Source organism: Miscanthus floridulus, chromosome 2 (assembly GCF_019320115.1).
Source record: "Miscanthus floridulus cultivar M001 chromosome 2, ASM1932011v1, whole genome shotgun sequence".
NCBI classification, from domain to species: Eukaryota; Viridiplantae; Streptophyta; class Magnoliopsida; order Poales; family Poaceae; genus Miscanthus; species Miscanthus floridulus.
This window is the reverse complement of record NC_089581.1, coordinates 77,188,246-77,201,436: the sequence shown is the minus strand read 5'-3', so window position 1 is coordinate 77,201,436 and position 13,191 is coordinate 77,188,246. Positions and strand designations below refer to the sequence as shown.

The 13,191-nt window shown below is 45.4% G+C and overlaps 1 long non-coding RNA gene and 1 pseudogene across 10 annotated transcripts; both read right to left on the bottom strand.

The window, feature by feature from the left end:
- Window positions 1-821: 821 nt before the first annotated feature.
- Window positions 822-5,811, bottom strand: LOC136526307 (uncharacterized). 10 transcript variants are annotated; one of them, XR_010776545.1, is made up of 8 exons: window positions 5,623-5,811; window positions 5,480-5,560; window positions 4,641-4,709; window positions 2,985-4,130; window positions 2,576-2,785; window positions 1,903-1,958; window positions 1,599-1,829; window positions 822-1,483 (listed from the first exon to the last, which is right to left on the bottom strand). It is a non-coding gene; the product is annotated as an uncharacterized lncRNA (long non-coding RNA). The 10 variants fall into 10 exon arrangements; XR_010776540.1 differs by lacking the exon at window positions 2,576-2,785 and adding an exon at window positions 2,816-2,887 and having other exon boundaries at window positions 825-1,483; window positions 1,599-1,958; window positions 2,985-3,168; window positions 3,435-4,130; window positions 5,623-5,808; XR_010776538.1 differs by lacking the exon at window positions 2,576-2,785 and adding an exon at window positions 2,816-2,887 and having other exon boundaries at window positions 828-1,483; window positions 5,623-5,804.
- A 1,571-nt stretch (window positions 5,812-7,382) lies between these two features.
- On the bottom strand, window positions 7,383-9,930 carry LOC136539156 (protein unc-13 homolog; annotated as a pseudogene).
- Window positions 9,931-13,191: the final 3,261 nt, after the last annotated feature.

The following is a 13,191-nucleotide window of genomic DNA, read 5'->3' as shown; positions in this document are numbered from 1 at the left end:
CTGTAGCTGGAGAGGCGGCGACCATGGATGGTGCGGCCGACGGCTCCAACGGCGCTCCGACGCCGGCGAGTAGGATGGATGGCGGTGCATTTCACATTGATCCCATTCCAGTCGTGAATGGATGGCGGTGCACAAACCTGGTCACTCCACGGTAGATCGAGCTGCCTCGGGAGTCGGGAGCTTTTCCTGAAACAAATTAATTAAATGGCGATGGATGTGAGCATGCTAAGCCATAAATTAATGCATGTGCATTCGCTTTGTCACAACACAGCCGGTCACTTAAAATGAACATCCTAATTAAGCAAGCATCCTTACCTCATCAGGTGAGTGAAGTACTCCTGCCTGGTCATGTTCTTCATCTCCTCCAACTTTTGCTTCTAGTCCTCGATCTTCATCCGCGTTAGTTGTCACACGTACGGTGGAAATAGCAAGAACATGAATCAGTACATTATTGTGATGACACCACACCATATTCAGACTCAGACTCTCCTTTGTGCTTGTGCTCAGATTATCACCGGAAAATTTGTGTTCGTGGCCGCATCGATGGGTTTCTAGCTCCGTGTCTGCGTGTGCGTCTTGAATGCAAACCCTTCTCCTCGATTCTTACCCAGAAAAGCGTGCGGGCAGGATTGACATAGGGTCCTAGTGCTAGGTTATACTAGGTGCTGTCGCCTGTCGGTGCCTCGCTAGAACAACTCAAACAGGAGGAGAGCGAGGAGGGAGGCAGCGGAGTCCTGGTGGCTTTATTGCTCCTGCCTGCACCCCAAGCCTCTGATGCCCAAGGCTGTACAAGATCATGTATACATTTTTCCTCCCGCACTGCTTATCTTCGTACTTCGGCACAACCGGAATGCATGCACCTTGCCAAAAAAAAAATACAACCGAAATGTGTACTGCTACGCTATTCATATTCCGTGAAATCCGACTCATTTCTTCGTTCCCACAAAATACAACCGAATATACACACCATTATTGATACATGCACACATGGATTGCGCTTAACAGAAATCTGCAACAAATGTTCAGAAATATACATGGCACATTCATGCGTATTATTATTCCAGCACTCAAGCAGGTTTGCAGCCAGTTCACACATTGATTCAACACTCCTGGAAGGTAGGCTGCTTACATAAATCCTAGTTAGCAGCTAATCTCCTGGAAGGTAGGCTGCTTACATAAATCCTAGTTAGCAGCTAACATAAAGTTATAGTAGTTACAGGTCACACACATATCTAGTACCACACAAGTCACAGAAGGTAGGCTGTCCTCAAGGGAGCAAAATACTTCACCAAAAAAGGAACCTAACGACAGCTCTGGTAATTTTTGGGAACCAACAAAATTACTGGACTGCAATTTCAGGATCTTCTACCCCATAACACCTTCACGCAGATGGCTGACACCTCCCAAATCAGTGTCTGCAATAATAGAGGCAAATGCCCGATTCAAATTTAATTCCTGATGCTCATAGACAACATTTTTTTCCCTACAACACAAATTCAATCATCGGGATAGCATAAATCAATTCTCTGTGCAAGAGAAAAATAAATTTTCCTGATAACTTTTTCCGCCACCTCTATGCATTTAGGTTTCATTCTTACCTTAGCATTTCTTGAGGTACTCATTCAACCCGGGGTAAAAAAATGAAGACCTTAATCCCTTTGGTTGGACTCTCCTGAGTCCTCACCCATGGGTTCAGGCTTGATTGCACACAAGTCCTGGATGGCTCGGCTCTTCCTTCGTAGCCGTCCCCGAATCACCTGATTCATCACTCGTCCCCCATGGGTGATGCACGGCGTTTCACCACTGTTTGATGCACCATAATCTTCCTCCTGTGCCATCCTAGCTCATGGTTTAGTTAATCAATAAGGACCCTAATGCATGGATTTATGTTACGTGGCGTACATGCTGGCAATTCACAGGCAAGCACCAGGGGTGATGAACGCAACAGTTCCTCTTTGCTAATAAAAAAAGGAAAAGGAAAATCAAATGAAAAATAAATCATTGTCCTAGATCAAAGACACAGAAAGGATACCCATGTAAAGCAAATGGAAACAGCACTACCCCCAGGCAGTTTTTTTCCTGACGGAGAACCCCATCAGGGAAAGTACATGATACCGTTAGGGATAACGTTCCCCCGTTGGTTGTACTGTCAACGTACACAGCTATACATACTTAACTGTTAAAGCAGAGCTCCCAAAAAAAAACTGTTGAAGCAGAGCTGGTGCTAACTAAATGCATTCACAAACTAATATCTGTGTGGCTGGCATAAGAAGACCACAAGGTAAAGTTTTAGCTAGGAATGAACATTGATCATATCTTCCAGAAGATGCTATCTTATTCTTCTGATAGTAGTAGTAGATAATAAAAGTTCAATAAATATCTCTCCTCCCATATGCCCATAAGTCTGAAAATTTTACTATAAATCCAGAAATTAAAATCTTTGGCATCAGCCCCATCTGCCACTAGTGAAAATGACATCAAGCTGGCACTATTCTGCATTATGGCAGAGACTGAAGCACTTTACAATTCTGACAGTACTAAATTCCAATCTAATACTGAGAAAATAAGAACTTACCTACGGACTCTTGGTCTAGGTCACGGCTTGGGCTAGTTAAATCTAGTTTGTGAGGGTTTTTGGTCAGGCCTCATCCTTCTGGGTTTTTTTATCAGTGCAAACCATTTTGTTTCATTCAACCCCTCATGCCTTGGCCCGGAGTGAGGTGGTGGTGTTCATGTAAGGGGCTGATCGTTTTTCCTCCCTATAATACAAAGATGTGCAGCCCTCCTGCGCATTCGAAGAAAAATAAGAACTTACCAACTATCCCAAGATTTCTTAATTGAGGGTGGGATATTGATCATGCATCAGGACCATTCTTTCCCTTTCCAACTGGCATACACACAGCACAATTTACCTCAGAAATTTCCCATATGAAAAGAATAGAAAGAATATAAGGCATAAGACAGAGTGGCAGACTACATCTTACCTTCAGTCACGCATAGTCTTATCTTGTGAAGTGGCAGACAGAAGCAAACAATGTGGGGGCTGACACCTTCACGATTACTGGACTGCAATTTTTGGGAACCAACAAAGCTACTGGACTGCAATTTCAGGATCTTCTACCCCATGAACACCTTCACGCAGATGGCTGACACCTCCCACATCAGTGTCTGCAATAGAAGCAAATGCCCGATTCAAATTTAATTCCTGTTGCTCATAAACAACTTTTTTTCCCCTAAGACACAAACTGAATAATCGAGATAGCATAAATCAATTCTCTGCTGGCAATTGACAGGCAAGCACCAGGGGTGACGAAAGCAGCAGTTCCTCTTTGCTAATAAAAAAAAGAAAAGGAAAATCAAATGCAACTAAATCATTGTCCTAGATCAAAGACACAGAAAGGATACACATGTAAAGCAAATGGAAGCAGCACTACCCCAGGCAGTTCTTTTCCTGACGGACAAACCCATCAAGGAAAGTACATGATACCGTCATGGATAACTTCCACATCGGTAACTGTCAGGGATTGCCCGTTAGGGACTGGCTGTGGAAACCGTCACGGATTGTTCCCTGACAATAATACAACAGCATAATGCAGAGAGATTGCGAAGAAAGAAACACAAACCATTGACAACAGCACAACAAGTTATTGTAGCCTATATTTGGGAAAATTTCAGTGGGTATCAGAATGACACCAACATCACACAAAATCCAAATAACCTGATTATAGAAAACACAATCACAACATCTCAGGTAGACATTTTTTTTTTGTCTTTTCACGCAAAAAGAAGCCTATTAATCACATTCAAACATATATGTATTCAGGACTGCCATAGTATGTAGAGTCAATTAGCCACACTGTCAGGATTTGAGTCAGCCTTCAATTTTGATGTTTGCTGAAAGACAAAATTTAACACAATCATTAAGTATGTGTGTTGAATTAAATCATGCAGTTTGATTTAGCTGCAAGTTACTGAATCTCATCATTATGCATAGTAAAAGAGTTAGGAACTGGCCGAGATGACATTGTTGAAGCAGGCATGTTCATCTTCATGCTCATTCTGCTCCTGCATCTTGGCTTCATGGTCCTTCTGCTTCACCTAGTTTGATATGCATCTTCCAAGTAATTTGACTATGCAGAAAAAAAATAGTAATCAGAGAAGAATACATGGAAAACAAACAAAGATGACATTTTTGTGGTGTGCTCACTGGCCTAAAAACTCAAGGAGCTTATTTATTTATTTTAGAAACAGAAACTCAAATGGCTGGAAGGAAATGGTAACTAAATGCTAAAGTGGATAAAGCAGCATATGGTTAAACAACATGCTAGCCTCTCAAATCTTATATAACCAAATAGTTCTTCAATGTCGTTTTTAGCTAGCACCTGACAGCTTTCATGCATGGAACTTGCTACTGCAGCCCAGATCAAAAATTCAGAAGGTAGCTACAAAGAGGTTAACTACAAGCAACAGGAAAAAATGCATGTAGGACAATGGAACTAATCTTATTATGCACAATCAAAGAGTAGGGGTAAGAGATGGACAAGCAAGTGTTGTTGGAGAACCAAAAATTCATAGTTCACTGCACATTAGGTACCACAACTAATTCTCAAATGAGATGCTCAATATGAAGGGATAATTGCCTGTGTCTTGTGGTATGTCAAGCTGTCTCATACAGTCCCATATCAAGCAAGTGCCTTAGTCAATTTTACCTGTTAGAGATTTACAACTCATGTCACATCAAAACCAACATATGGCTTGTATCCAAAACTGAAAGCAGGTAGTAATCACCCATTGTTCTGTTCTGTCTGCAAGTATTGAGCAGACACTCTCGACCTAGACTCATGGAAATCCATGTATTTACAAACTAAAGCTGGAGCACAATACACCGTATCAACGAATAAAAAGAAGTAAGGCTGTATATGGCTACATACTCAACTGTTGAAGCAGAGCTGGTGCTAACTAAATGCATTGCACAAACTAATATCTGTGTGGCTGGCATAAGAAGACCACTCATGTGAAGTATTAGCTAGGAATGAACATTGATCATATCTTCCAGAAGATGCTATCTTATTCTTCTGATAGTAGTAGCAGCAAATAAAAGTTCAATAAATATCTCTCCTCCCTTATGACCATAAGTCTGAAAATTTTATCACCAACTATAAATCCAAAAATTAAAACCTTTAGCATCAGCCCCATCTGCCACTAGTGAAAATAACATCTAGCTAGCACTTTTCTGCATTATGGCAGAGACTTAAGCTCTTTATTATCCTGACAGTGTACTAAATTCCAATCTAATACCGAGAAAATAAGAACATGCCAACTAGCCCAAGATTTCTTAATTGAGGGCGGGAGATCGATCATGCATCAGACCATTCTTTCAATTTCCAACTGGAATACACACAGCACAATTTACCTAAGAAATTTCCCATACAAAAAGAATAGGAAGAACATAAGGCAGAGTGGCAGTCTACATCTTTACCTTCAATCACACATAGTCTTGTGAGGTGGCAAACAGCACACAGCAGCAAACGCCGTGGCAAGCCACTACTGCAGCCCAACCCTTCACAATCTTGGCACTCAGATCTTGAACAACATTTGGGGGCATCAGGTTCATAGAGAAACCTTCACAATCTTGGCACTCAGATCTCTGGTGGTCAGCCGCAAGGAGTGTTCCCTATCGTCAGGGGAAAAATGGATTCGGGTAGTGCAGTGAGAAATCCAAAGAGATCATAACACGTTCTCTGAAAGTTGAGTGTCTAACCTCCTAATTAATAACCACCTCAGGTCTAGAATTTATTTAGGTTTATTCATCCTACAAATTTCCAAAACCTAGTTCGTTCTCAATACCGAGAACATTTGCTGGCGAACGTTTATTTGGTGGATGTACTAATCAGCAATCCAACCTCATCTCATGGTCTATACTACTGTCAGGCCTCACATCAATTTGTATAATTTAAGAAAACCCACTAGAATAGAAAGGGGCTTACAACTCTAATCTCCTCGATTGCACGGCAGGGCGCAGGGCGATGGGAGGGCTTCGGTGTTGCTGCAGCTGCTTGGCTGCTGTTGCTGGTCTATTGGGAGACACAAGGCGGCCGGGCCGGCAGGAAGGGAGGTGGTTGTTAGAACAGTGGGACTTGGAAGAGCTTCGGTTAATTTGTGCGTGTGCCCGTTGATTGCACTTGTAAATAAATAAAAGGAAAAAAAACAATTCTCTGTTTCTAAGGCACCCTTTTGGCTTTTTTGTTTTCGCTTACAGTCTGATTCTCAGTGATAAAAAACGAGAATCACATCAAAAGCTTTGATTATTTTTTATTCTTTTGATCCACGCTTCAAAACTTTAAACTAGCACAATCAAGAATCGAAAGAAAATCCCCACGATAGGATGATTATTAGTTAATAGCGGTCCCAAACATGTCCAATCAAATCATACTAACAGTGTCTCGACCACTCAGCTAGCCAACTCTAGAAATGTATTTGTAGAGGATGCCTGGTATTTCCACCCGCCTCTACAAATGCCCTTTTCTTTACAAACTGCTCTAAATCCAACCGCCTCTACAAATGGATTTCAGATTTAGAGCCACCTCTAAAAATCAATTTGTATAGACCGTTAGATCTACATCTGTCCCTAAAAATAGGTGTAGCACAGTAAGTTTTGAATTTTCAAACGACATCATATGGAAGAGTGACCAAAAACCAAAGCTGTATATCTCAAAGAGTTATACAACTTTGTAATTTAGCAACCTTTTCATTTAAAATCATTTTCAAGAAAATTTGTGTTTGGATTTCTCACATTTAAAATTATTTTTTTTAATAAATCAATTTGCAGAGACTGCTGGATATATATCCGTCTCTAAAAATTGGTGCGGCCCAGTAAATTTTGAATTTTCAAATGACCTCAGATGGAAGAATGACAAAAAAACCAAAGTTGTATATCTCAAAGAGTTATACAACTTTGAAGTTTGGCAACCTTTTCATTTAAAATCATTTTCAAGGAAAACTGTTTTTGAATTTCTCACATTTAAAATTATTTTTTTAAACGGTCTCGATGAAGAAAGTACTAAAACCAAAATTGTAGGTCTTGATGATATCTATAACTTTGTAGTTGAAAACTTTTTTATTTGAATTTGTTTAGGGTCTCAAATACACATTGTCATATTCGCTTCGATAAAAAAAAAACCCAAAACGACGAGCTGGTCGCTGCTGCAGGGGGGAACGACGAGCTGGTCCCCTGGTCCTGCTGCTTGCTTTGTGCGCTGCAAATCTTTTGGTGCTGCAGCTGCTTGGCTGCTGTTGCTGGTCTATTGGGAGACACAAGGCGGCCGGGCCGGCAGGAAGGGAGGTGGTTGTTAGAACAGTGGGACTTGGAAGAGCTTCGGTTAATTTGTGCGTGTGCCCGTTGATTGCACTTGTAATAAATAAAGAGTTAAATGCATAAGAGGCCTATTAACTTGTGAGAAGGTTTCGGTTAGGTCCATCAATTTCTAAAGTGACTTTTTGGGTCCATAAACTTTGTATGCCGTATCACTTAGGTCCATATCCCACCACGCAGGCTTCTCGTGCTGACGTGACCTGCTGACATGTCCTTTTAAAGCATCTCTTGGCAATACATTTTGTCAAATAGCTTGTAGGCGATGGCGACAGCGTCCCCGGCGCGCCGAGCAGCCACAAAGGAGATGTAGTCCTGGAAGATGGACTCCAGGCCGTCGACGAGATCGTGAACCACCTCGTCTTTCGCGCTCGCGGGGATCTCGGAGAATTCATCGATGGTCAACCTAGCCAGCTTCATCCGCTCCATTGCGGACCCGGCAAACGGTTCTTCCTTGGACTTGGGTATCCAGCTCTAGATCGAAAACACGCAGCAGAGCAGAGCAGGGATCAGTAAGTGAAAAATTCGAGCTCAGCCGTCCAAGTGTATGAGTACCTCAGTGTCTCTGGCTCTGAGGAGGCAGTCCCTGGCAAGCCCAAGCTTGTCGTCCATCCAGGCCTTGAGCAGTCCCATCACGACGGACTCCACCTCGAAGGGCTCCATGTCGCCCACGACAGCCTTGGCGCGCTCGTCGTCGCAGTCCGCCGCGTCCTCAGCCGTCATCTGCGCCAGGGCCTTCTCCAGCCTGCTTGCCGAGTGGAGCACGCGGACGAGCTCCTCAGTGAGGATGTTCACCTTGGCGAGGTACTGCCTCAGCACGACGCCGAAGCAGCCGTGCAGGGTGACCGAGGCCACCGCCACCGGCGCGGGGTGCCACCGCCTCAGCACCGGGCTGAAGTTCCTGCGCTCGAACATGGCCAGCTGCTCCGTGTCCCTGGCGAGCTGCATCAGGACGGACCTAGGGTCGCTGTCGCGGTCGATGATCACGCTGTCGGCCTCGCCGAGTCCGTTCTCAAGTATCTGCAACCAGATGGAAGCGAAAAATGGTCATGAATAGATCAATACTCTGTACCAGTGTGCCATGATACAGTAACATCAACGTTATTACGTCGGTGAAGGCGCTCTTCATCGAACACCTGACGTAATAATCAACGCGGTCGCGCATTCTCGGTCAGCGATGATCTTGCCGGCGGCAAGTGCCAGGGACAGCAGGATCTCCATGCCTTCCGTAGCAGCGCCACCGATGCCCTTCTCGTAGCTGTCGTGGTAGTCCAGGAGGCGCTTCTCCGACCACTCCTGCATCCCACCGAGCGCGCTCAGGAGCACCTTGGCGTACAGCGGGTCATGGCTCCCTTGCTTGGTGTCAGCTGCCACGTCAACGAGCACGGTGAGCGCCACAGCGACGAGGTCCGGCTCGACCTGGCCTGTGATCACGTACTGCTGGAAGAACACCCACACCAAGCACACGTTGTGCAGGATCCTGTTGATGCCAAGCGTAGGCCACGTCTTCTTGATGAGCTCTAGGAGCTCGTCAACCTCGTCGAGCACGACGGTGCACTCCCTCAGGTCAAAGATGGTCTGGAGGAGGGAGCAGTAGAGGAGCACGTTGAGCGGGTACCCGTCGGCCCAGTGGCAAGCTTCTACAGCGGCACCGGCGGTGCCGGAGCGCCACGAGAGCACGTGCACGGCGTTGGTGAGGGCGCGCATGACGTCAGAGTTCTTGCCGGTGTCGATGGCGCGGATCTCGGTTGCGCGCATGACCTCGCGGAACCGGAGCACGGCGGCGTGGAGGCGATCGAGCGGGAGGGAAGGGTGCAGGATGAGTCCTGCCTCCAGGAGCTTGATCTGCTGGAACTGCCACTGGTGGTACTCCTCGGCGTCAGTGAACTCTGCAGGCTTCAGCTGCCGTAGGAGTTCCAGCGGGAGAACAATCGTCTCCGCCCTCCTGCCCACCTGTGTGCAAACCAGACTTGTCAAGGAAAAGATGTAGACGAAAACGATCAATGCCGCCATGGGCGCCGACCTGACCGATGACGGTGCGCATGAGGGTGCGGCGCAGGCGCGCGTCACTCGGGTCGGTGACTCGCATCTACTGCCGCATGATCTCCTCTGACGTCATTGGCCGCCGCACTCGGCCAGGGGACGCCGGGCCCGACGTCTGGCTCAGCGTGCGGGCCATCATCGGCTGCGCTCCCGACGACAGCTGCCTTGGCCTCAGTCCGAGCGCCTTCTTGACTCGGCTGCCCATGACGCTACCCCCGGTGCCACTCCTCGCGCCAGCGCCGGCAGCAACGGGAGACGACACCTCCCCATCCGCCGCGCGCGCCCCTGATGGATACTGCCGGGCCAGACGAGCGGTAGGACATGAAGATGATCTCGTACGCGTGGCCGCCAGCGAGTCAGGTACAGCAGCCGCGACGCGTCACGCGACGCCTGGTCCGCCAGGAACCCCGCCCACGACGGCGCCGCCGTCCCGGGGGCCAGCGGCGAGCAGGGACCGAACGTGTGCGACACCTGCAGCGTGTTCCCGGCGTCCGGCGGCGTCGTGGGGCACGACGAGCTCGAGCCTCGAGCTCGAGTGTGACGCGGCCGCGCCGCCCGCGGCCACCAGCAGCAGAAGCACCGACAGCATCCTAGCACCGCGCAGGTTGAGGCCGCGACCGGACCTCCATGGCGTCCAGCGGCCGCAACCGGAGCTGCATGGCGTCGAGCAGCTGCGCGGGGAGAGCGGGCGTCGAGGCCATGACCGGACCTCCACGGTGTCCAGCGGCCACAGCCGGAGCTCCGTCGAGCGCCGCGGCCATGGACGAGGTCCACGCGAGCGCAAAAGACGAGGTGGTTCACGATCTCGTCGACGGCCTAGAGTCCATCTTCCAGGACTACATCTCCTTTGTGGCTGTTCGGCGCGCTGGGGACACTGTCGCCGTCCTCCACAAGCTGTTTGACAAAATACATTGTCAAGAGCTGCTTCAAAAGGACACGTCAGCAGCCACATCAGTATGAGAAGCCTGCGTGGTGGGATATGGACCTAAGTGATACGGCATACAAAGTTTATGGACCCAAAAAACCACTTTAGAAGTTGATGGACCTAACCGAAACCTTCTCACACATTAATGGACCTCTGGTGCATTTAACTCATAAATAAAAGGAAAAAACAATTCTCTATTTCTAAGGCACCCTTTTGGCCTTTTTGTTTTGGCTTACAGTCTGATTCTCGGTGATAAAAAACGAGAATCACATCAAAAGCTTTGATTATTTTTTATACTTTTGGTCCACGCTTCAAAACTTTAAACTAGCACAATCAAGAATCGAAAGAAAATCCCCACGATAGGATGATTATGAGTTAATAGCGGTCCCAAACATGTCCAATCAAATCATACTAATAGTGTCTCGACCACTTAGCTAGCCAACTCTAGAAATGCATTTGTAGAGGATGCCTGGTATTTCCACCCGCTTCTATGTGGCAGAACCTCCTAAGTTATAAGGCCCACATGCACCTGTCACTGTCCGACGACCTTTGACATTTATGCATATGTTTCCAATAACTTAAAAAGACTGTCGGGTGTCCTCGGGGAACCCCGAATCATCCACGATTTCCGAGCAGGATCATGTTACAGAGTCATTGCAGTATTACAACATTTATTCAAATATCAAAACCAGAGTAAAAACAGCGGAAGTCTTACGATAACATAGTTTACAAACCAGTTATTTCAAACCTTACAAACTAAGTTCTTTAATTATTACAAACCATAGTAGTAGTGGAGTGGCATAATTAATATATACATAACACCCAAAATAAACATCCTGCCCAAGGATCACACATTACTTCTCATCGTCAGAACGAACGATAGTCATGCAGCACGATCCAAAACAGATCTGCTCATGAGGCTCACCTGCAACAAGGGGTCAACGAACCCTGAGTACGAAAGTACTCAACAAGACTTATCCGAAATATTAACTGATAAACTCAGTAATGCAGGCTCAGGGATTCAAGGTATAGCTTTAACAATGATCAAAGTTCTTTTGCGTAAAAGCTCTTTTAACAACATTCTTTATATAGAAAACTTCTTAAGAATTATATACAAAGCTGACACGATCCGCACTGAGATCATGAAACTTCATATTCAGCACCTTCACAAGCCTTATTCAAGTTCCGATTATTAATTCTACGATGATGAACAGTGAGTTGAGTCTCCATAACCGAGGAGCAACGACGATTCGAACCGATTAAGCCCAGCTTGGGATTCCAGACCACACGACATATGCAGGTCCCCGACTCACATATATCAACCTACCCTTGGATCCTCTAAAACAAGAACGGGTCCGCGCCACCCGAGAATACAGCACACCTCAAATCCGGCCACATTCCAGCCACGAGGGTACACGCTATTCCCGCCATCTCTCCACTCCCAGTGCGCGAGTAGCCATTCTCCTAATAGAATCTCCAAGTTCAGGCTTACCGGAGTATGTGGTTAGTACTACAAATTCTCACCTCATGCAATTCAACAACGGACGTGCCTTAATCAACACAGGCAGAAAGAACCCGCTCACAAGACCTCCATGTCTTGTGGCTCACACACACCGAGTCCGCCCGGTCTAGATTTATTACTCCACATTCCCATATCACATGCTAACATAATTAACCAATGTTCCATTTAAAACTAGCAGATGGCAGGTAGTCACCCGACTTTCATCGTTCTACGCATAGCTAAGCAAAACTAGGCATATACGAGTTTAAAACAGGTAATATGGTAAATATGGAATAACAAGGGTGGTAATGCACCAATTAGGCTTTTACTTAACTCTTAATCACTTAATGCAGTAACGGAAAGCAAAAGCGAAATTAATTTGTAAAACACAAGGTAGGGTTGTATGCATCCAGGGCTTGCCTTCGTTGACGGAAAAGTCCGATTCCTGCGACGTTTCACAAGTATTCGATCCGACCTCAACAGACGGATAAACTTCTTCCACGACTTGATTAACTACCACGTGTTCATCTTTGTTCACTACACGTAATAGCAATGCCATGTTTAACATGATGTGGAATACGAAATATGATGCTCGATGATGGATGCAAAGTTAATAATTTGAATACAACTTTCCTTCGCGGTACAGTTGCAAGTCAAACAAACTATATCTTTTTCGTAACACATACATCAACTGCCAAGGATCATTAACAACAAACGACCCGAGGTCATCACTCAATCCAAAAGTCCAAACAAAAACCTAAATCATTAAAGGTTACTATTTGTTTTTATGAATTAATTATTTAATTCAAAATTATGAAATAAATCAACTTATTCTATTTGAGCTCAAAATTTTAGTACATGTTCATTACATGTTAACTAAGTGGCAAAACAAATTTCATAATTTTTGGATAAATAAATAAGCCTAGAAAAATCATGGAAATCCATTTATGAATAAATTGAGCAATTTTTATCACATTTAAAAATTACTGAAAAACATTATTTCATATTTTTCTTAAATACTATACCTCACAGAGAAGTCACTCAAAAATTTTCATAATTTTTGGAGCTCTAAATAAATCTACACAAAAATAACAAAAATAGACACTATTCATTCAAATCTGAAAATAGAAAAATTCATTTTGAACGTTGAGTCACTGACATGGTGACCCCACCTGTCATCTTCTACCTCCCGCGTGTTGACTATGACGACGACGGCGCTGACCGGCACAAACTCACCGACGACGAGTCCAAAGGCGACGGTCAAGGCACCAAAATGACCACATCATCCTGGCGCATCGACTGAAGGTGCTAGCTAGACGAATTACTACGAGTTACGAGCTTGGCGTCGGCCAT